Source organism: Podarcis bocagei (assembly GCF_964188305.1).
Source record: "Podarcis bocagei genome assembly, chromosome: 10".
NCBI classification, from domain to species: Eukaryota; Metazoa; Chordata; class Lepidosauria; order Squamata; family Lacertidae; genus Podarcis; species Podarcis bocagei.
Genome location: NC_138135.1, coordinates 9,636,366 through 9,657,474, shown reverse-complemented (window position 1 = coordinate 9,657,474; position 21,109 = coordinate 9,636,366). Strand labels below are relative to the sequence as shown.

At 47.6% G+C, this 21,109-nt stretch overlaps 1 long non-coding RNA gene across 2 annotated transcripts; it reads left to right on the top strand.

Annotated features, from left to right (window-relative positions):
* The first annotated feature begins 209 nt into the window (after positions 1–209).
* Positions 210–17,388, top strand: LOC308595881. Of its 2 annotated transcripts, XR_014012172.1 has the most exons (4): positions 210–1,239; positions 4,674–4,804; positions 13,024–13,132; positions 17,257–17,388. It is a non-coding gene; the product is annotated as an uncharacterized lncRNA (long non-coding RNA). The 2 variants fall into 2 exon arrangements; XR_014012171.1 differs by lacking the exon at positions 13,024–13,132.
* Positions 17,389–21,109: the final 3,721 nt, after the last annotated feature.

The window sequence follows — 21,109 nt, the reverse complement described above, 5'->3', positions numbered from 1 at the left end:
GTTTCCGTGCGCTGCTCTGGTTCACCAGAAGCGGCTTAGTCATGGTGGCCCACATGACCCGGAAGCTGTGCACCGGCTCCCTCGGCCAGTAAAGCGAGATGAGCTCTGCAACCCCAGAGTTGGCCACGACTGGACCTAATGGTCAGGGGTCCCTTTACCAGAAACTAACGAACTACTGGCTTGCATGAGTGTTACAGCTCCCACTCAGCCATCTAGTCACTACATGACTCTCCACACACAGAGTCAGGCAGTCAGTCAGGAGCGGAAGAGTAGAAAAGCAGTTTCCGCCCCCTCCTTTCTCAAAACATCAGATCAGGAGATTCTGTTAATGGGAGGGGTGAAAATATCAGCAGTAAGCAGGATAGGGCCCTCAGGCTCCCAGCAAGTCAGTCCTGGGCAGCAGCAGGGTGAGCCAGAGTTGTGCTCTCTCCTGATGTTGCTAAACCTCTGGCCCACCCACTTTCACCTCTTGCTATGCCCAGCGCATGGACCCCAAGAAGTTCCCTCTAAGAAAATGTGGCCCTTTGTATGTAGAAGGGGAAACCAGGGGGAGTCCTTACCCTCTTCTTAACATCTTCAGCGAAACAACACTCATCATGAATCTTACAGTGAAGCCATGAGAGTTAGGCTAGCATCAAGCTAGTATACCGATTCAGTGTGTCAAAGGACCATAAACTCACCTGTGGGAAGGGTCAGGATAAGCCCCTATATCCTTGGGGTGCCAAGTGGTTTGAAGACCCAAGTACTGAGGAAAAGATGGAGGGTGGCAGGCAGTGCTTCCTATACGCTAACAAAAAGGGCTAAAGATTACCAACGGGAAGGAGTGGCTAAAGGTTGTTAAAACAGGCTGACTAATCTCTGTTAAGGGATCCTGAGTTCATCTCCCACAACGGTCAGTCTGCTCTTATTCCAGTATCCCAGAGGCTGAGGCTCTTGGGGAGGGCCGTTGTGATGTCACGGGGAGGGCCATTGTGACGTCATGGGGTTGCCTACTCTTTCTCCAGCATGTCAGAGCCTGAGACTCTGGGGAAGGAGCATTGTGATGTCATTGAGTGTTGCATTGTGATGTCATGGGGCTGCCAACTCCTGAACATCTGGAAAATAATCCAAATCCAAACTCTGCAGAATAAATCATGCGAAACAGGGAAATCACACAGTTGTGCTCAGTTGGCATCATTTATTCAGGATGCAGAAGCCGACTTCTCTTAATGCAGAATTTAGACTGGTCGCCTGAATGAGGTTTTGTTTTGTTGTTGGTTTTTTATTGCCAAAATATACACACTGGCAGCGGAAGGGGGGGTGGGGAGAGCGCATCGCCCCCAGCGCCATCAGGGAGGGGGGTACCATCACGGCCGCCCCCATGGACACGCACCACGCCCCCAGGACACACACCACGCCCCTGGGGTGTGGGACAGCCATGCCCCCACCTGCTCTCCGCCCCCAGTTCCAGAGCATGTAGCTTTGCCACTGGATATACACCCTGTCCCAGTCCCTCTAAGTGTCCCTGTTTTCCAGGGACGTCCAAGATTGAGAGAAGCAGTCCCCGTTTCTGATTTGATTCCGGAATGTCCCGCTTTTCCTTAAAAGGTAAAGGGACCCCTGTCCATTAGGTTCAGTCGTGGCCGACTCTGGGGTTGCGGCACTCATCTCGCTTTATTGGCCGAGGAAACCGGTGTACAGCTTCTGGGTCATGTGGCCAGCATGACTAAGCCGCTTCTGGCGAACCAGAGCAACGCACGGAAATGCCATTTACCTTCCCACCAAAGCGGTACCTATTTATCTACTTGCACTTTGATGTGCTTTCGAACTGCTAGGTTGGCAGGAGCAGGGACCGAGCAACGGGAGCTCACCCCGTCACGGGCATTTGAACCGCTGACCTTCCGATCGGCAAGTCCTAGGCTCTGTGGTTTAACCCACAGCGCCACCCGCGTCCCACTTTTCCTTAGGACGTCCCTATTCTCACCGAAGAAATGTTGGAGGGTATGGTAGGATTTGCCCATTTTCATTGGAGAAATACTGGAGGGTATGGAGTCGTCCAACCGCCGAGCCATTTAAAGGGAAGTTTTTCACTGTTTACTGTTTTATTATGTTTTTAGATGTTGGAAGGTGCCCAGAGTGGCTGGGGCAATCTAATCAGATGGGGGGGGTATAAATACTAATATTATTATTATTATGGATTAGGATGTCCTTATTTGTATCAGAGAAATGTTGGCGGGTTGCATAGTCCTGGGTTTCAGCCCATCTTACTTCCAGGGCTAGTTTATTGTTGCACACAAATGCTTCCAAGACACCTATAGTTTCTGGCTCTCTGCCGTCTGTCCTAATGAGGCAGAGATGGCTCCTGCTTCCCACCCGTCCACCCCCATCAGCCAAGACACTTGTTGCAAGCAATTTGGAGTCAATTGGATGAAAAGGAATAAATAGGTGGCTGTAGCAGTTTGTGGATGGCTGACTCGAGGCCACAGGCAATGATTAGAAGGCTTTTCAGGGCCACAGCAAGGAAGGGACTTACATTTGTCACAGTTTAGCTCCAGAAAGCGGGCGAATGTGCTGGGCTGCCTCTCGCGCAGCCTCTTGTATTCCCCCGGAAGAAAAGAAAACCCCACGACTCTACTTTTTCCCCTCCGTCTCCATTTTCAAAGGCATCTGAACTTTAAAGCACATCTGCTCAGCTTTTCCATTTTCTCATCTAAATAAAGCAGCAGCCCAAGAAAGAAAAGACGTTTTTAAAAAGGCATTCTTGGAAAAAAGCTAAAAAAGATGGGGGGGATTATTGTCACACAATATATATATATATATCCTGCCCTGACACCAAAGAGCACAGCGGGGTCTGCATGGAGGTTACTGTGTTTTATTGGGGCTTAAGGTAAAAAAAAAATTAAAAAGGGACATGGGTGGCGCTGTGGGTTAAACCACAGAGCCTAGGACTTGCCAATCAGAAGGTCAGCAGTTCGAATTCTCGCGATGGGGTGAGCTCCTGTTGCTTGGTCCCTGCTCCTGCCAAAAGTTCGAAAGCACATCAACGTGCAAGTAGATAAATAGGTACCACTCCAGCGGGAAGGTAAACGGCGTTTCCGTGCACTGCTCTGGTTTGCCAGAAGCGGCTTCATCATGCTGGCCACATGACCCGGAAGCTGTACGCCGGCTCCCTCGGCCAATAAAGCGAGATGAGCGCCGCAACCCCAAAGTCAGCCACAACTGGACCTAATGGTCAAGGGTCCCTTTACCCTTTAAGGTTAAAAGGATAAAGGACCCCCAACCCCTGGACGGTTAAGTCCAGTCAAAGGGGACTATGGGGTTCCGGCACTCATCTCATTTTCAGGCCGAGGGAGCTGGCGTTTGTCCACAGACAGCATGACTAAACTGCTACTGGCGCACGGAGGGCTGTGACGAGTGCCAGAGTGCATGGAAACGCCGTTTACTTTCCCGCCGCAGCAGTATCTATTTATCTACTTGCACTGGTATGCTTTCAAACTGCTAGGTTGGCAGAAGCAGGGACTGAGCAACGGGAGCCAGGTCAGAATTCCAGCCTTAGCTATGCTAAGTAAAAGCCCATTGATTTTACTGGGTTTACTCCAAGTTTGAATCCAGCACCAGGTTTCTCTAGCTCTAAGTCCAATGTACCCACAGTAATTTTTTAAAAAAATTATTAGAAATTTCATCACAATAATTTTAACAAAAATACATCATCCACATTATTATCCCCCCTCCATTTTTTTCACTCCCCCCCCTAAACAAAAAAACCCCAACCTCCCACTACCATCACCCCGGACTTTCCTCAGCTCCTTTCTCTGGTTTCTCAACACATCTTTCTGTCTGCATGTTGTAAAATTGTAAAGATCCTCAAATTTTCTATCTATATATTACAATAAAGAATTTGTGAAGTACCCACAGTTAATTTTAATATTCTTTTAGAGTAGGGCTGTTCCCCACCCCCACCAACCTCTTCAAAAAAATATTAGCTGAACAAAGTTTCAGTCAGTTTATTAATCAAATAAATCTGCTTAGAATGATTGTTTCGAAGGAGCAAAGAATTGTTTACGGCAATGTACATAGATGTCCATAAAAGCATCATACTGGAGCTCACATTTTCTCCCGTGTGAGATTGGAGAAGGACTTAACAATGACTGTTGTAGTAATAATACATTTATATCCCACAGTTAATAATGACTGTAGTCATTGTCATTGTTGTAGTAATACATTTATATCTGCAAAGAATGCCTTTAGTGAAAAGGTGAAATAGACATTTTGTTACAGTCCTAGTTTATATGTCTGTTTGTCTGTTTGTTTGTCTGTCTGTCTGTCTGTTTCTCCACATGTGTGTCTATGTACTCTCATCACAATATGAGGAGCTTGGGATTGTATTTCAAAAAGGAAACGTCTCAAACAAAAGCGACGTGGAGCCTTGTGGAGGTTTTGAAAGAACAAGTCGCTCCTTCCATGGAATGTTGAAGGAGCAAAACACTTTAATGCACATTGATTAAACATTTGGATTCAACTGTTCGATACCTCCCAGCATTTCATTATCAAAATGTTACCATCTGTGAAGCGGCAGACAAAATATAATAGCAAAAAATTTCTCATCTCCCTTGAATCTCATTTGGTGTGCCTTTTGTTCGGCAAGTTCATCAATAATCTTCTTTAAATAGTCTTGCTTGGCTGTTTTTCAACAGGCAAATGTTACCAGGCCCCCAAGCGCCTCTATCTCTCATCACAACAGCAATCTGAGACGGCGAGTCTGTGCACATTTACTTAGGAACAAACTCCACTGAACTCCAGAGGACTTGATCTTCAACGGCGCCCAGTATGTTTCCAAGCACAATTCACAGTGTTGGTGCTGACCTTTAAAGCCCTAAATGGCCTTGGTCCTGTATACCTAAAGGAGCGTCTCCACCCCCATCGTTCAGCCCGGACACTGAGGTCCAGCGCCGAGGGCCTTCTGGCGGTTCCTTCGCTGCGAGAAGAGAGGTTACAGGGAACCAGGCAGAGGGCCTTCTTGGTAGTGGCACCCGCCTTGTGGAACGCCCTCCCACCAATAAACAATAAACAACTACACTGGTACCCCAGGTTACATACGCTTCAGGTTACATACGCTTCAGGTTACAGACTCCGCTAACCCAGAAATATTACCTCGGGTTAAGAACTTTGCTTCAGGATGAGAACAGAAATCGTGCTCCGGCGGCACGGCAGCAGCGGGAGGCCCCATTAGCTAAAGTGGTGCTTCAGGTTAAGAACAGTTTCAGGTTAAGAGCGGACCTCCAGAAAGAATTAAGTACTTAACCCGAGGTACCACTGTATTTTACTTTTAAAAGACAACTGTTTAGGGAAGTTTTTAATGTCTGACGCTGTATTGTTTTTAATATTCGCTTGGAAGCCGCCCAGAGTGGCTGGGGAAACTCAGCCAGAAGAGCGGGGTATAAATAATAAATTATTGTTGTTGTTGTTGTTTCCAAGCACTGGCGGAGGAAGGGGTGTGTGGTGGGTGTGGCCTGCCCCGGGTGTCATCCCTGAGGGGCGGGGTTGACATAGCCACCCCGCCCACCTGGGATGCTAGCCCCGCCCCCAGGTGCACAGCTAGCTCCGCCTCTGCTTCCAAGAGGTGAAATCCAAGGATTTTATAAAACCGTCACAGTTGTGCAGCCAGCTTCCAGCAGCAGGTCATTCCCATTGGGTTGGACCCTGAAGGGGCAACAACAAAGGAATTTGAACCTTTGTCATTTTGTGTTTGGGACAAAGGCAAAGGTATCGCCCTGTTTGATTTTGATTGCTTTTTATCTGGTTTGGTTTTGTGTCTGGGAAGATGAGTGGTATGGCCCTAAGTGGCGGTTATGTATATTGCTTTCCCCCCTTACTCGTATGTTAGCAGTCAAAGGTCTGGTCAAGGTGTGAGAGACTCACACTCCCTGCTGAGCTCCTGGTGCAGGACTTAAGACTTTTATCATTCCAGCAGGCACTGTCAGGTAGCACTTGGTTTTACAATACAGTGGTACCTCGGGTTAAGAACTTAATTCGTTCTGGAGGTCCATTCTTAACCTGAAAGTGTTCTTAACCTGAGGTACCACTTTAGCTAATGGGGCCTCCCACTGCCGCACAATTCCTGTTCTCATCCTGAAGCAAAGTTCTTAACCCGAGGTACTATTTCTGGGTTAGCGGAGTCAGTAACCTGAAGCGTCTGTAACCCAAGGTACCACTGTAATTATTTATTGTTCTAAACATCAGGAACGTTTCTTTTGGGAAATGTCAGCCAGTCAAACAAACCACACACACACAAAATGAACTTTCCTTGGGCAACAGTTACATGTTTTTGAAGGTTTCCTCTATTAAAGGTAAAGGGACCCCTGACCGTTAGGTTCAGTCATGGACAACTCTGGGGTTGCGGCGCTCATCTCGCTTTACTGACCGAGGGAGCTGGCGTACAGCTTCCAGGTCATGTGGCCAGCATGACTAAGCCGCTTCTAGCGAACCAGAGCAGTGCACGGAAACACTGTTTACCTTCCCGCCGGAGTGGTACCTATTTATCTACTTGCACTTTGATGTGCTTTCGGACTGCTAGGTTGGCAGGAGCAGGGACCGAGCAACGGGAGCTCACCCCGTTGCGGGGATTCGAACCGTCAACCTTCTGATCGACAAGCCCTACGCTCTGTGGTTTAACCCACAGCGCCACCTGCATCCCTCCATTAGCAGGTGACAATTTTTTATTCTGCTGGGTGTATAAATAGCTGGGTGTTTTTTTCATGATGATTCATTTTTTTTAACCAGCAATTGCTTTGCATGTTTTTAGTGCAATGATTGGAACCCAACACTTGGTCGTTCCTTCAACTTCACATCTATATTGAGATCCGCAAAGGAATCAGCAATATACAACTCTGCCTCTTTGCCATTCCCAATGACGGATATGTAGATAGCATTAACATAACAGTCTTCCTTTTCCTAGCGCATCCTCCTCATTTTGATCTTCCATGCATTTTTCATATTCTATTGTAGATAGATCATATCCTTCCGTTGCGCAAATTGATTGATTGCTGTTTCTCTGCAATGCACCCGCACCCCCTTGGTGACTGGAGGGCGATAAATTATTGAAATAAAGACATTTAAAGATAGCGAAGTCCCCCTAGATCATCCGCACCCCTAACTGTACTCCCCCTCCACCCTCCCAGCAACTCACAATTGCAATGAATTATTCTCAGCTAGTGTCTTGCTCTGCTTGTTTGCCGCAGAGTTATCATGCCCTGTGCAAGGTTGCTTTTCTCATCTCTGAGCTAGGTATGGCCCAGGGTTCCTTGCCTGTGCCTGCAGAGGCCAGCAGGTGGCTGAGAATTATGAGAATTCTCTCCCCTCTGCTCACGGTCTGCTTCGCTCAGCAAAGTACAGCAAGAGGCAGAAGAACGCGGGATTTTAGTCACTGCAACTTCCTGAAGCTGTTTCCGCAGCAGAAGAAGTGGTTGCAGCTAAAATATGAGATCACCCGCCCTACCCCTACTGCTGCTCGCATCAGTAGATCCTTTTCGTGTGACAAAGGCTTTGAAACAAAACAAATTTAAAAATTCCTTCCAGTAGCACCTTAGAGACCAACTAAGTTTGTTATTGGTATGAGCTTTCGTGTGCATGCACCAAATAACAAACTTAGTCGATCTGTAAGGTGCTACTGGAAGGAATTTTTTAATTTTGTTTCGACTACGGCAGACCAACACAGCTACCTACCTGTAACTAAAGCCTTTGAAAAATTCCAAAATCCACATGCCTTTCTTGGGCCGGCCAAAATATCACAAACGGGTGTGCCAGCTTTTACCTTCCACAAAATTCTTCTTCAAACCACTGGCTGAAGGTCACCTGAGCACTTGATGAAGAGTACTGGAGAACTCAAAAGCTTTCCCATTATTTTGGGATATACTTTATAAATTGGGTATTTTGCTATGGTGTGTGTGTGTGTATGTGCGTGCGTGTGTGCGCACGTGCATAGATAGATAGGTATGCACACATGTTATGCTTTTTGGACACTCCTTGGCAGCATGGCTATGGGGGCTGTCACTAACAAATCCTGCGTTTCAGGAGTGACTGCTGCTTTTCAAGACCCAACTTGGCCCTCTCCAAAGACTTTCTACCCTTTCTACCCTGCAGCCCCCATCCCCAGGATCAGAGCAACTCCACCGATGGCTGACAAATAATTTCTTCCTTGTCCCCTTTCGGAGAACAGCTCAGCCAGTCACCAGCAGAAGCTTCGTCCAATGGAATATCGCCATGCATCATAACAAAGACTGGCAGCAGCCCACAGTGGCTGTGCTAACCTGTGACCCTCCAAACATTGCTACTCCAATTCCCATCAGTGCCAGCCAGCATGGGCAATGGTCAGGGATGATGGGAGTTGTAGCCATGTATCCCTTGACAGGCCACACCTTCGCTGCCCCACCCTTCAGACATCAGTGGCTTTTCATTCTTCTCCCACTACGCTCAGAAGCTGCCAGGTACATTTCCAACGATACCACTGGTGATGCAACTCTGCAGAACTAAAATGCAGAACATGAAACCTTGGGCTTTGTTACAAGGGGTTTCTCAAAAGGGCTTCCTTGCTCTCCGATCCATTATGGCTGCCCTCTGGGATCTCCTGAAACTCCCTCCTTCCTAATGGAAGCTAATGCAGCATTAGCTAATGGGGTGATTTAATTAGGTCTAAATGCTTGGGTTGGTGGAGGTTGCAAATCCTCCACAATTTGCTGGGCTCTCAGAGATAATGAAGAAGCATTCGCCAGGAGGGATCCCTGCCTGTCTGAGACCTAGTGCTGCAGAAGCCAGCCACTGGTTGTGGTTTTGGTACTTGCATGGCCATATAAGAAGACAGGAGTTCCTGGCGTGCTCTGGTCTATGGGGCCACGAAGAGTCGGACACGACTAAACCACTAAACAACAACAATGGCCATATAAATTGTAGAGTTGGAAGGGGCCCCGATTGTCATCTATTCAAAAGCCCTACAATGCAGGAATCTCAAAACAGATGGAGTCTAGGGCCCAGATCAAGGGGAGTAATAAAAGGTAAAGGGACCCCTGACCGTTAGGTCCAGTCGTGGACGACTCTGGGGTTGCGTGCTCATCCTGCTCTATAGGCCGAGGGAGCTGGCGTTTGTCCGCAGACAGCTTCCGGGTCATGTGGCCAGCATGACTAAGCCGCTTCTGGCGAACCAGAGCAGCACTACTTGCACTTTGACGTGCTTTCAAACTGCTAGGTTGGCAGGAGCAGGGACCGAACAATGGGAGCTCACTCCGTCGCGGGGATTTGAACCGCCAACCTTCTGATCGGCAAGCTCTAGGTTTAGAGTGGCACTCTATTCTGCCTTGGTTAGACCACAGCTGGATTACTGTGTCCAGTTCTGGGCGCCACAATTTAAGAAGGATGTTGACTGTGGGATTGTTAAGGAAGGTAGGAGAGGGTTTATTGTTTGGGTATTATCCCTCCACATTCATGCTAGTGAGTAAACAGCAGAGCACATTCCCTTTGCAACTTATTGGAAGCAAGTTGATGGTTCATTAGAATCCTTTAATTAAGCAATCCAGTCTGGATTGTTCCTGGTAACTTTCCCTGTATTCTTCTCTTAAAATATGACAGGAAGTCCTCCCTGTCTGGGGCCACATTCCTCTGTGTGTCCATTCTAGGCAACAGGAAACTGTTGTACTTGAATGCTCTAGTAATAATACATCCCACATGGACAAGCTGGAACGTGTGCAGAGGAAGGCAACTAGGATGTTCAAGGGTCTAGAAGCCAAGCCTTATGAGGAACGGGTGAGGAAGCTGGGTATGTTTAGCCTGGAAAAGAGGAGAGAAAGAGGAGACATGATAGCCATCTTCAAATATCTCAAGGGCTGTCCCATGGAGGATGGAGCAAGCTTGTTTTCTCCTGCTCTTGAGTAGGACTCAAACTAATGGCTTCAAGTTGCAGGAAAGGAGATTCTGACCGAGCACACAGAAAAACTTTCTTATAGTAAGAGTTATTCGATAGTGGAATGGATCTCCCTTGGGAGGTTGTGGACTCTCCTTCACTGGAAGTTTTTAAGCAGAGGTTGGGTGGCCATCTGTCAAGGATGCTTTAGCTGAGATTTCTGCATTTCAGGGGGTTGGACTCGATGATTCTTGGGTTCCTTCCAACTCTAAGATTCTATGATTCTATGTGACAGCCCTTCAGATATTTGCCTGATTCTTAGGAGAAAAGCAATGACAAACCTAGACAGCATCTTGAAAAGCAGAGACATCACCTTGCCGACAAAGGTCTGTATAGTCAAAGCTATGGCTTTCCCAGTAGTGATGTATGGAAGTGAGAGCTGGACCATAAAGAAGGCTGATCACCGAATAATTGATGCTTTTGAATTATGGTGCTGGAGGAGACTCTTGAAAGTCCCATGGACTGCGAGAAGATCAAACCTATCCATTCTGAAGGAAATCAGCCCTGAATGCTCACTGGAAGGACAGATCCTGAAGCTGAGGCTCCAGTACTTTGGCCACCTCATGAGAAGAGAAGACTCCCTGGAAAAGACCCTGATGTTGGGAAAGATGGCGGGCACAAGGAGAAGGGGACGACAGAAGACAAGATGGTTGGACAGTGTTCTTGAAGCTACCAACATGAGTTTGACCAAACTGCAGGAGGCAGTGGAAGACAGGAGTGCCTGGCGTGCTCTGGTCCAAGGGGTCACAAAGAGTCAGACATGACTAAACGACTGAACAACTACAACCATATCTCCTCTCACTCTCCTCTTTTCCAGGTTCAACATAATGCAGATTTGGTCTGGCAATGGGCCTGGTGCCTGAAGCAGCTCCCCATAGAGCAGGGGATCCTACAGTCTTCCATTCTGTGGACATGGCCAACCCATCAGAGACAATTTAGCAGGAAGTGTTGCAACTCAGCTTGCTTGAACCCCAAGTTCCTGTAATGGAGGCTCTCTCTGCTTGCAGCTCCAGGCTGAAGCAGAACTTCCTTTCTCAGGTGCAGTCTACCATTCTTACATCAAAAGCTGGGTATTGGAAGCTGCGGATTGGTCTAGCTATATCTTGTGGCCATCCCATGGTAGGAAACGATGGGAGACGTTGCAGAAAGGAAGAGTGCTGTTGTTTAAGCACGGAACACATCTCTCATTAGTGTCATATTGTTCGCATGCTAAAAATGAGAAACACTTTGCTTAATGAGGAGCCCTTAATAGGTGTTGGGCTTTGCACTAAATTATCATATTAACCACAAGATCATTATCAAGTGTTTCCTTAATGTGCCACAATACCGCAGCCTCTTTGTGTGTAAGTCGTCATGCCATCACAAAGCCTGACATATTTTTTTTTTAACCACCTTAACCAGAGAGGGAAGGAAGGGCATAAAGTAATGAAGAAAGTTGTGAGCTTTCCTTGTTCCGCAGAAGCAGATGAACTATTTTAATCACCAGCCTCATTGTTATTTATTTGTTTAATAAAATTTATTACAACGCTCGACTGTAAAAGCGGTTTACGAAAAAGACAAAACAATAAAATTATCAATGAGGAAAACTAACAACAATAATTTAAAACTTTCAGAAAGTTAAAATAACAACAGACTAAAAAGAGATCCTGCCTCTTTTTCCAAGTAATGACACCTGCTACTGTTGTACTTTAAATTACGTTTAATACATGTGGGAAAACAATAGCATACAGTGGTACCTCGGGTTAAGTACTTAATTCGTTCCGGAGGTCCGTACTTAACCTGAAACTGTTCTTAACCTGAAGCACCACTTTAGCTAATGGGGCCTCCTGCTGCCGCCGCACCGCTGGAGCCCGATTTCTGTTCTTATCCTGAAGCAAAGTTCTTAACCCAAGGTAATATTTCTGGATTAGCGGAGTGTGTAACCTGAAGCATATGTAACCTGAGGTACCACTGTACATTTACAAAGTAATAAACAGTTTAAACATGCAAAAATTAAAAAGCAAAAAATTAATGATTTTAAACGTTCAAAAAGTAATAATGACAATGGGACAGCTGATTATTCCTGCACTGCAGGGGGTTGGGCTAAATGATCCTTAGGGTCCCTTCCAACTCCACAATTCTATGACCCTTCTATGATGGCTACTAGCCTTGATAGCTATGCTCTGCCTCCTGGAAGCCTCAAGAGGGGAGAGTGCGGGTTTCCCACAGGCAGCTGGTTGGCTACTGTAAGAACAGAACAGGATACTGGACCAGATGTGCTATTGGCCTGATCCTGCAGGTTCTTATGAATGAAGAAACCCAAGAGAAAGAGTGGGTGTGACACCCCAAGATACCCCAAGAGCCAATGGCCATTGAAAGAAGACCTTGGGTGCTCATTTTGACCCAACTAATACAAAGATCAGGACGCGGGTGGTTCTGTGGGTTAAACCACAGAGCCTAGGGCTTGCGGATCAAAAGGTCAGTGGTTCGAATCCCCGCGACAGGGTGAGCTCCCGTTGCTCGGTCCCTGCTCCTGCCAACCCAGCAGTTCAAAAGCACGTCAAAGTGCAAGTAGATAAATAGGTACCGCTCCTGCGGGAAGGTAAACGGTGTTTCTGTGCGCTGCTCTGGTTCGCCAGAAGTGGCTTAGTCCTGCTGGCCACATGACCCGGAAGCTGTACGCCGGCTCCCTCAGCCAATAAAGCGAGATGAGCGCCGCAACCCCAGAGTCGGCCACGACTGGACCTAATGATCAGGGGTCCCTTTACTTTTAAGCTGCTTGTTCGCCAGGATAAAGAGGAATGGCCCAAATTCTCCAGACTGCAAACAGGCCAGCTACCTGCAATTGGCACATCTAGACCATTGCCAGAGGCACAGAAGGAAGATGCAAACTGTTATAAACAAGGCAGGATACATCCAAAGTTGGGGGGGGCGTGTCCAACCACAGCTTTCCTCAGAACCTCTCTCCCCACCATGCAAGCAATTGCTGGAATATCCTGCTTGACTTTTGATTACAGCCCCGGAGCGATCAAATTCGCTTCATTCCATTCTTAAGAGTTCCATTAGTCCGCCAATATACCTTTTAAATTAAACTCAGCCTTTATGTCTCTGGGGAGATTTGGGCCAGGCGTAAGTTATTGCCAGGGAAGGAGAGTGGCAGAGAACAAAGGAATCAAGAGTTTCACAGCCCGGTGCTGGCGGCCAGCCTCTGTCATAAGGCACCAGGTGAGAATTTTGGGGTGGCACACCAAGATTTTTAAGAATGGCCAAAGGTATTTTGCCCTAGCAGTGCACCTGCAAGGCTATTGCCGGGGGAGTGATGCTGAGCAAATCTTGAAATAGCAGGAATGTAATAGAGCAGGGCTTGCTACATCATTCAGCCACGAACAAACACGAAAGCTGGGGGTGTAGGACTATGTATACCGATCGGGAAATGTGCACATTGCCTGGGGAATGTACAAAATGCACCTGAGATAGGCACCTTCCGCAAGCCCTGTTGGGGGATTGTGCAGAATGGCTAGAGCATGTGCATAATTCAGGTGGTGTATGCACATTTCCCAAGGCCTGCTGGAGATTATGCTTATGTGCACATTTTCCAGGAGACCTGGCAAATGTGCACAATGGCCAGCTGTTATGATTGGCCAAGCTGTGCTGGGGCTCTGGGGAGTCCAGCCACATCTGGATAGTCACAAGTTCTCAAGAAACGCAGGTCCAATTTAAAGGAAAAGATTTCTGCTGGTCAGGACTCAGAAAATAGGACGTTTTCTTTACCTGTATATAAAAAGTATGACTTCTGCTTTACTTGTATATAAAATTATATAGGTGTGATTGATATCATTTATCACACCTTTCTCAAAACTGAATCGAGCCAGCTTAAAAATACAGCCTGTCGTAAAACCATTGAAAGGTTTCCAAGAAGCACAACTGTTTAAGAATCCAGACATGAAACTATGAGAATAGCATCCTCTGCTTCTTCCTGCAAACACCCCTCCCATTGGTCACCACAACTGAACTAGGCAGCTAGGATGTCCCTGTGTAAGTCTGGTTTAGCCATGGATAAGGGCCAATAACAACAAAGCTCTGGTTTTCCCAGTAGTGATGTATGGAAGTGAGAGCTGGACCATAAAGAAGGCTGATCGCCGAAGAATTGATGCTTTTGAATTATGGTGCTGGAGGAGACTCTTGACAGTCCCATGGACTGCAAGAAGATCAAACCTCTCCATTCTTAAGGAAATCAGCCCTGAGTGCTCACTGGAAGGACAGATTGTGAAGCTGAGGCTCCAATACTTTGGCCACCTCATGAGAAGAGAAGACTCCCTAGAAAAGAGCCTGGTGTTGGGAAAGATGGCGGGCACAAGGAGAAAGGGACGACAGAGGACGAGATGGTTGGACAGTGTTCTCGAAGCTACCAGCATGAGTTTGACCAAACTGCGGGAGGCAGTGGAAGACAGGAGTGCCTGGTGTGCTCTGGTCCAGGGGGTCACGAAGAGTCGGACATGACTAAACGACTAAACAACAACAACAAGGGTCAATAAACTGGCTCTGAATCCTGGCAAGAGGGAGGCAGGGGTGGTGGTGGTCCCTAAGTCCAGATAATTTTGCCAATTGTCTTCTTCGGATGAGGTCATTCTCCCCCTGAGCAGGTTCACAGTCTGGGAGTGCTCCTGAATCCATAGACCCATAGAATTGTAGAGTTGGAAGGGACCCTGAGACTCATCTAGTCCAATGCAGGAATCTCAACCAAAGCATCCATGATGGATGGTCATCTAACCTCTGCTTAAGGACCTCCAAGGAAGGAGAGTCCACCTCTGAGGTCTCTCACACTGGCTCTCCAGGTAGGGGTCTCTCCCGCCCCAACCTGGCCACAGTGATCCATGCGAAGGTCACCTCCAGGCTGGACTACTGTAATTTGCTCTACGTGAGGCTGCCCTTGAAGCTGTCCCAGAAACTCCAGCGGGTGCAGAATGCTGCAATGAGGCTCATCACGGGGTCCTTGCCGTGGAAGCATATTCACCCAGTGCTTTTCAAGCTGCACTGGCTCCCGGTGGAGTACAGGGTCAGATTTAAGGTGCTGGTTTTGACCTTGAAAGCCCTTCACGGCCTAGGACCCTCATACCTACGGACCGCCTCTCCCGGTATGCCCCGTGGAGAACCTTAAGGTCCATAAATAGCAACACCCTAGAGGTCCCCGGCCCTAAGGAAGTCAGATTAGCCTCAACCAGAGCCAGGGCCTTTTCAACACTGGCTCTGGCCTGGTGGAACGCTCTGTCTCATGAGACCAGGGCCCTGCAGGATCTGATTTCTTTCCGCAGAGCCTGTAAGAAAGAGTTGTTCCGCCTGGCCTTTGGCTTGGCATCAACCTGATCCCTTCGCCCTCTTCCCTTTTCCCTTTCTCCTTCTGTGATGGAACTCCTATTTGAGGACTTCCCTGGATTTTTTTCTGGCCCATGTAGGACCAGTCTGGATAGTTGGCCTTGGTGAAGACTTGACGTTTTCATCCCCAAAAAAGTTTTTGATTTGAGCTTCCATTGAAATGAGGTTGTACTTAAATGTTCTAATGTTGTATTTTAATCTTGTTTTTAAGTTGTATTTCAATCAATTTGTTTTTATATCGGGTGTTAGCTGCCCTGAGCCTGATCTTGGCTGGGGAGGGCGGGGTATAAATAAAAATTATTATTATTATTATTATTATTATTATTATTATTATTATTATTATTGAATCATAGAATCATAGAATCATACAGTTGGAAGAGACCACAAGGGCCATTGAGTCCAACCCCCTGCCAAGCAGGAAACACCATCAGAGCACTCCTGACATATGGTTGTCATGCCTCTGCTTAAAGACCTCCAAAGTAGGAGACTCCACCACACTCCTTGGCAGCAAATTCCACTGTCGAACAGCTCTTACTGTCAGGAAGTTCTTCCTAATGTTTAGGTGGAATCTTCTTTCTTGTAGTTTGGATCCATTGCTCCGTGTCCTCTTCTCTGGAGCAGCAGAAAACAACCTTTCTCCCTCCTCTATGTGGCATCCTTTTATATATTTGAACATGGCTATCATATCACCCCTTAACCTCCTCTTCTCCAGGCTAAACATGCCCAGCTCCCTTAGCCGTTCCTCATAAGGCATCGTTTCCAGGCCTTTGACCATTTTGGTTGCCCTCCTCTGGACACGTTCCAGTTTGTCAGTGTCCTTCTTGAACTGTGGTGCCCAGTGTTTGTTGTGGGGGAGGAAGGGAAAGGAGAATGTTAGCCGCTTTGAGACTCCTTAGGGTAGCACCTGTGGTGCTGCATTATCTAGTCCAATGCAGGAATCTCAACCAAAGCATCCATGATGGATGGCCATCTGACCTCTGCTTAAGGACCTCCAAGGAAGGAGAGTCCACCTCTGAGGTCTCTTACACTGGCTCTCCAGGTTTCTAGGTAGGGGTCTCTCCCAGCCCTGTTTGGAGAGGCATGGGGTTTGGGACCTTCTGCATGCCAATCAGATAAGGACATAAGACGAGCCTGCCGGATGAGGCCAATGGCCCACCAACAACCAGATGTCTGTGGCAGGCAAGCAGGATCTAGGTTTGTATCCATCATCTCCACCTGGAGCAGCAGGCTCCATAATTGAACTCCGTTCTGCGTGAAGAAATGCTTATATCTCTCCCGAGTCTTCCAACGGCCATCTTGATTGGATGCCCACAAATTCTACTGTTATGAGAGAGGGACAAAATCTTCCAAAAGAAAAGAATCCCAAACGCAGGGACCTTTTTCTCATAATTTGGGTTGCCCTTTTCTGAACTCCAACTCTTTCCCAGATACCCTTAACACTGAGCTATGGCCACCACACACCCAGAGTGTGGCTATTTACACAATTTATGCATAAGATTGTGGAGTGCAGAGACTAGTGGTTGCCTTTCCCAGCCACTATTGCTAGTAGAATTCGCCTTCCTGCAAATGAGTTGTCGGATGCTGTTGCTGCTTTTTAATTTTTTTAAAAAACTAAGTTTCTAGACCTTATGACCAAAGGAGTGCCTGAAAGTGCTCCCGTGTTTTTCAGTTAAGGTTGGTTCACCAGCTATAGCTCTTCTTTTTCAAAAAAAAGCAAAAAAAACTAGGCCTTATGACTGTGCTGGGCAGTCTGGTAAAAGGAAAGGTTTTTGTTGCTGCCTTCTTGTATCTCAACCAGGTGTTCACACCTGTCCTCTGTTTCCATTAGCCTTTTTGGATCTCCTGGGGCATTTCAGGCAGATGCAGGGAGGGGGGTGATTGCTAATTCCTGGCGCAAAATCGCTGATGGACAGGATCGCCAGGAACCCTTTGACTTAACACCCAAAAACAAATCTCCTCTTTTTCCCCCAAAGCAGCCTCACGTCCTGCCAACCTTGACATCGCTTGCGGGCAGCCGGCCGGCCGCCTACTGAGCCTCCTGTCAACTCTTCGAAGACGAGTTTTGATCTGACGACACTGGGAAAATAAAGGCTCAGAAGAAAGGGGCTGAAGAAGAAGAAGAGTTTGGATTTGATATCCCACTTTATTACTACCCTAAGGAGTCTCAAAACGGCTAACATTCTCCTTTCCCTTCCTCCCCCACAACAAACACTCTGTGAGGTGAGTGGGGCTGAGAGACTTCAGAGAAGTGTGACTGGCCCAAGGTCACCCAGCAGCTGCATGTGGAGGAGCGGAGACATGAACCCGGTTCCCCAGATTACGAGTCTACCACTCTTTTTTATTATTAATATTTTATTAAATTTATCAGTGAGAAAATTCAGAAAAAATACAAAAGCAGAAAAATACAAAGTCAAAATACAAAAAAACAAACATTAAGCACAAAAAGAAGAAAAAAGAAGAAAAAAGAAAAACACATAAAGAAAAAACACAACTCCCTCTTTTTTAATTTCTCATCTTTAGTTAACTTATTTTCCTGACTTCCTCACGCCTCCCTTTTTTGTATCCCTTTTTTAAAATTAGTTCAGCAAATTCATTACGAGTCTACCACTCTTAACCACTACACCACACTGGCTCTCTACCAGGGTGCCAAGAAACAGGGGAGATGGGAGCAGCGAGGGCAAAAGAGGTTCAGCGACAAGGTCTCTGGTTGCAAGAATGCCTGCTAGAGGCATTGGTGGGTACCCAAAGCCTCAGGGTGCAAAGTTGCCTCCGGGAAAATAAAGATGGCAAGTGGTTTGAGTCTCACTGGCACTGTACTTTGCTGCCTGCACAGAAATCCTGTAAACACAGGGCGAACGTTTTGTGCCTCAGGGCCACATTGGCCTCTGAGGGGCTGCATGCTGGTGATGGATGGAACCCCTGAGGGAAAATGGGGGGAAAGGCCTCTTCGGACTCGGCGCCAGAGCTGTCAAGCAAAGGTAAGTCATGGGGAAGTAGCAGATCTTTGTGAATGGGTGTCCTCGGGCTAATCAAACCATCAGAAGGATGTTCCAGAAACTCTGGGCAAGGCAAGCCAAGGCTGGAGCTGCAACTCATCTGTTGGACAAAGTCCCAGCATTCAAGAACAACCAACAGAAGGGGAAAATGGGTCAGGCTTCCAGCGGATAGAGAAGGGTGGAGAGCCAGGCAAACAGAGACCAGACTGGAGATTTCAACCAGTATCCCAGTGCCTCCCACACACTGCAAAAGCACATAGGCATGTGAGGCGAAGCTGTTGTGGATTGCTAGGAGGCTGGCAAAATAGCCCATGCCGTCAAGCGAGCTGAAGGAATAGAGAGTGGGGATTTCAACCCTGGTCTCCAGGGTCATTGTCCCACCCTCTAACCACTGTGCAGGACACGCTTTCTTCTTCTGCTTCCCATAGTTAAACTGTGGGATTCACTGCCACAAGACAGAGCGATGACTTGGGTCCTGATTACAGGCATTGGGTTGGCCACTGTGAGAACAGGATGCTGGACTCAATGAGCCTTTGGCTGATCAAAAAGGGCTCCTGTGGGAAATTGCAGTCAAATGTAACTATGCATGAGTGCTAGTTAGTGCATGAAGGGGTTAAGACCAGAGAGTTCTGTTCCTAGATTCAGCTAGCTCACACCCCCTCACCTCAATGAGGGAGGCAGCTGCTTCTCTTCCTGTTCCTCACTTACTCTTCCATGTAGCTGACCAAAGCGGACATGTCTGAACCAGTGGCAGAGCAATATGCTGCAGCCCCCAGAGCAGAGAACAGGCGGAGGTATGGGTGGCACATGTCCTGGGGGCATGGTGCGATGCCCACGGGGGCATGGTGAACAGCATGGGGTTGTGCATGGGGGGGGCAGCCGCGATGGCACCCTTTCCCCTAATGGTACCCAGTGTGACCCGCTCCCCCGCCCCCCCTTTGTACGCCAGTGGTCTGAACTTGCTCCAAGTTTGGACTGCTTGTTTGAAACTATATTGTGTATTTGTGTACTCTACTCCTTGCTGCTGCATGGAACAATTCATGAACCAGACATTTGGATTTAGTAAGTAAAGCTTTTAAACTTATTTAAGAGTGCGTGGTCTGTTCATTGCAAGAAGGATAGGGTAAAGATAAAAGGACCCCTGACCGTTAGGTCCAGTCGCGGACGACTCTAGGGTTGCGGCGCTCATCTCACAGCTTCCGGGTCATGTGGCCAGCATGACTAAGCCGCTTCTGGCGAACCAGAGCTGTGCACGGAAACACTGTTTACCTTCCTGCCAGTGTGGTACCTATTTATCTACTTGCACTTTGACATGCTTTTGAACTGCTAGGTTGGCAGGAGCAGGGACTGAGCAACGGGAGCTCACCCTGTTGCGGGGATTCGAACCGCCGACCTTCTGATCGTCAAGCCCAAGAGGCCCAGTGGTTTAGACCACAGCGCCACCCACGTCCCTAAGAAGAATAGAGAGGGGGACAAATAGCTTTAAAGCAGACCAAGTAGGACATGGGAAAGGGTCTAACAACTCATATCCCCACACTATTCTGTTGCTTAACTCTGAGGGTGCTTATAAACTCTGCTGGGAGCTCTCTACCACTGGAGAATGTACATTTTGAATCTAGGTGCCCAGCCAATTCTTTTGCTAATGCCCCACACATGGGTCAGTTCTATTTTCCACCTCCACACTTCTTATGTCTAGATCCTGGACTCCTGGCAAGTCAACCATGCAAATCTCTTCCATCAACTACAGACTCTTTCTTACCAGAAGGTCTCAAACGGAAAGCAAAGTAGCCTGAAGAATTTTAACGCTCATTGCCCAGCGTCATTCCTAACAAGGCAAAATGCAGATGTACAGATTGAGCTTGACACCTTGTCCCTCCTCCCCCCCCCGTCCCCCCACCCACCATACGGCCTGCGTTTGCCTTTGAAGGCTCAGCCCCCATGGGAGATTAGCCAGGGCCAGCTTAGTTCCAAAGGATGTGTGAATCACACCCAGTTGCAGCGGTGGTGGCAGATTAGTCAGTGTTGATTATGTCGTTCTCCAAAAGGTTCCTTTGGAAGGCTGGAAATATTAAGCTGAAATGCTGCTGGAGTTTGCTTTTGCTGCCTGGAAAAGCCATCCTGTGTGAAAGCAAAGGAGGAAGGGGACCAATGAGGCTGTGCAACCCTAAGTGAGGGGGTCTCGTGGTTGCCATTACAAACCTGACTGCACATCTCCAAGTTCCAGAGCAGGCAAGAACCCACATAACTGTTGACACTCAGCATCAGTTTATGCCAGGGGTTCCCAGGAAGCTGGTGGCGCTGTGGTCTAAAACCATGGAGCCTCTTGGGCTTGCCGATCGGAAGGTCGGCGGTTCGAATCCCTGCGGCGGAGTGAGCTCCCATTGCTCTGTCCCAGCTGCTGCCAACCTAATAATAAATAATAATAATAATAATAAATTATTTATACCCCGCCCAGCCAAGACCGGACTCAGGGTGGCTAACACCAGGTAAAAACAATTGATTAAAATACAACAAAAACAAAATTAAGTACAGCATTAAAATGCAGCCTCATTTCAGTAGAAATTCAAATCAAAAACTTTTTGGGGATGAAAACGTCATATCTTCACGAAGGCTAACTATCCAGACTGGTCCTACGTGGGCCAGAAAAAATCCAGGGAAGTCCTCAAATAGGAGTTCCATCACAGAAGGAGAAAGGGAAAAGGAAAGAGGGGGAGGGGATCGAGTTGATTCCAAGCCAAAGGCCAGGCGGAACAACTCTGTCTTACAGGCCCTGCAGAAAGAAATCAGATCCCGCAGGCGCCTGGTCTCATGAGACAGAGTGTTCCACCAGGCT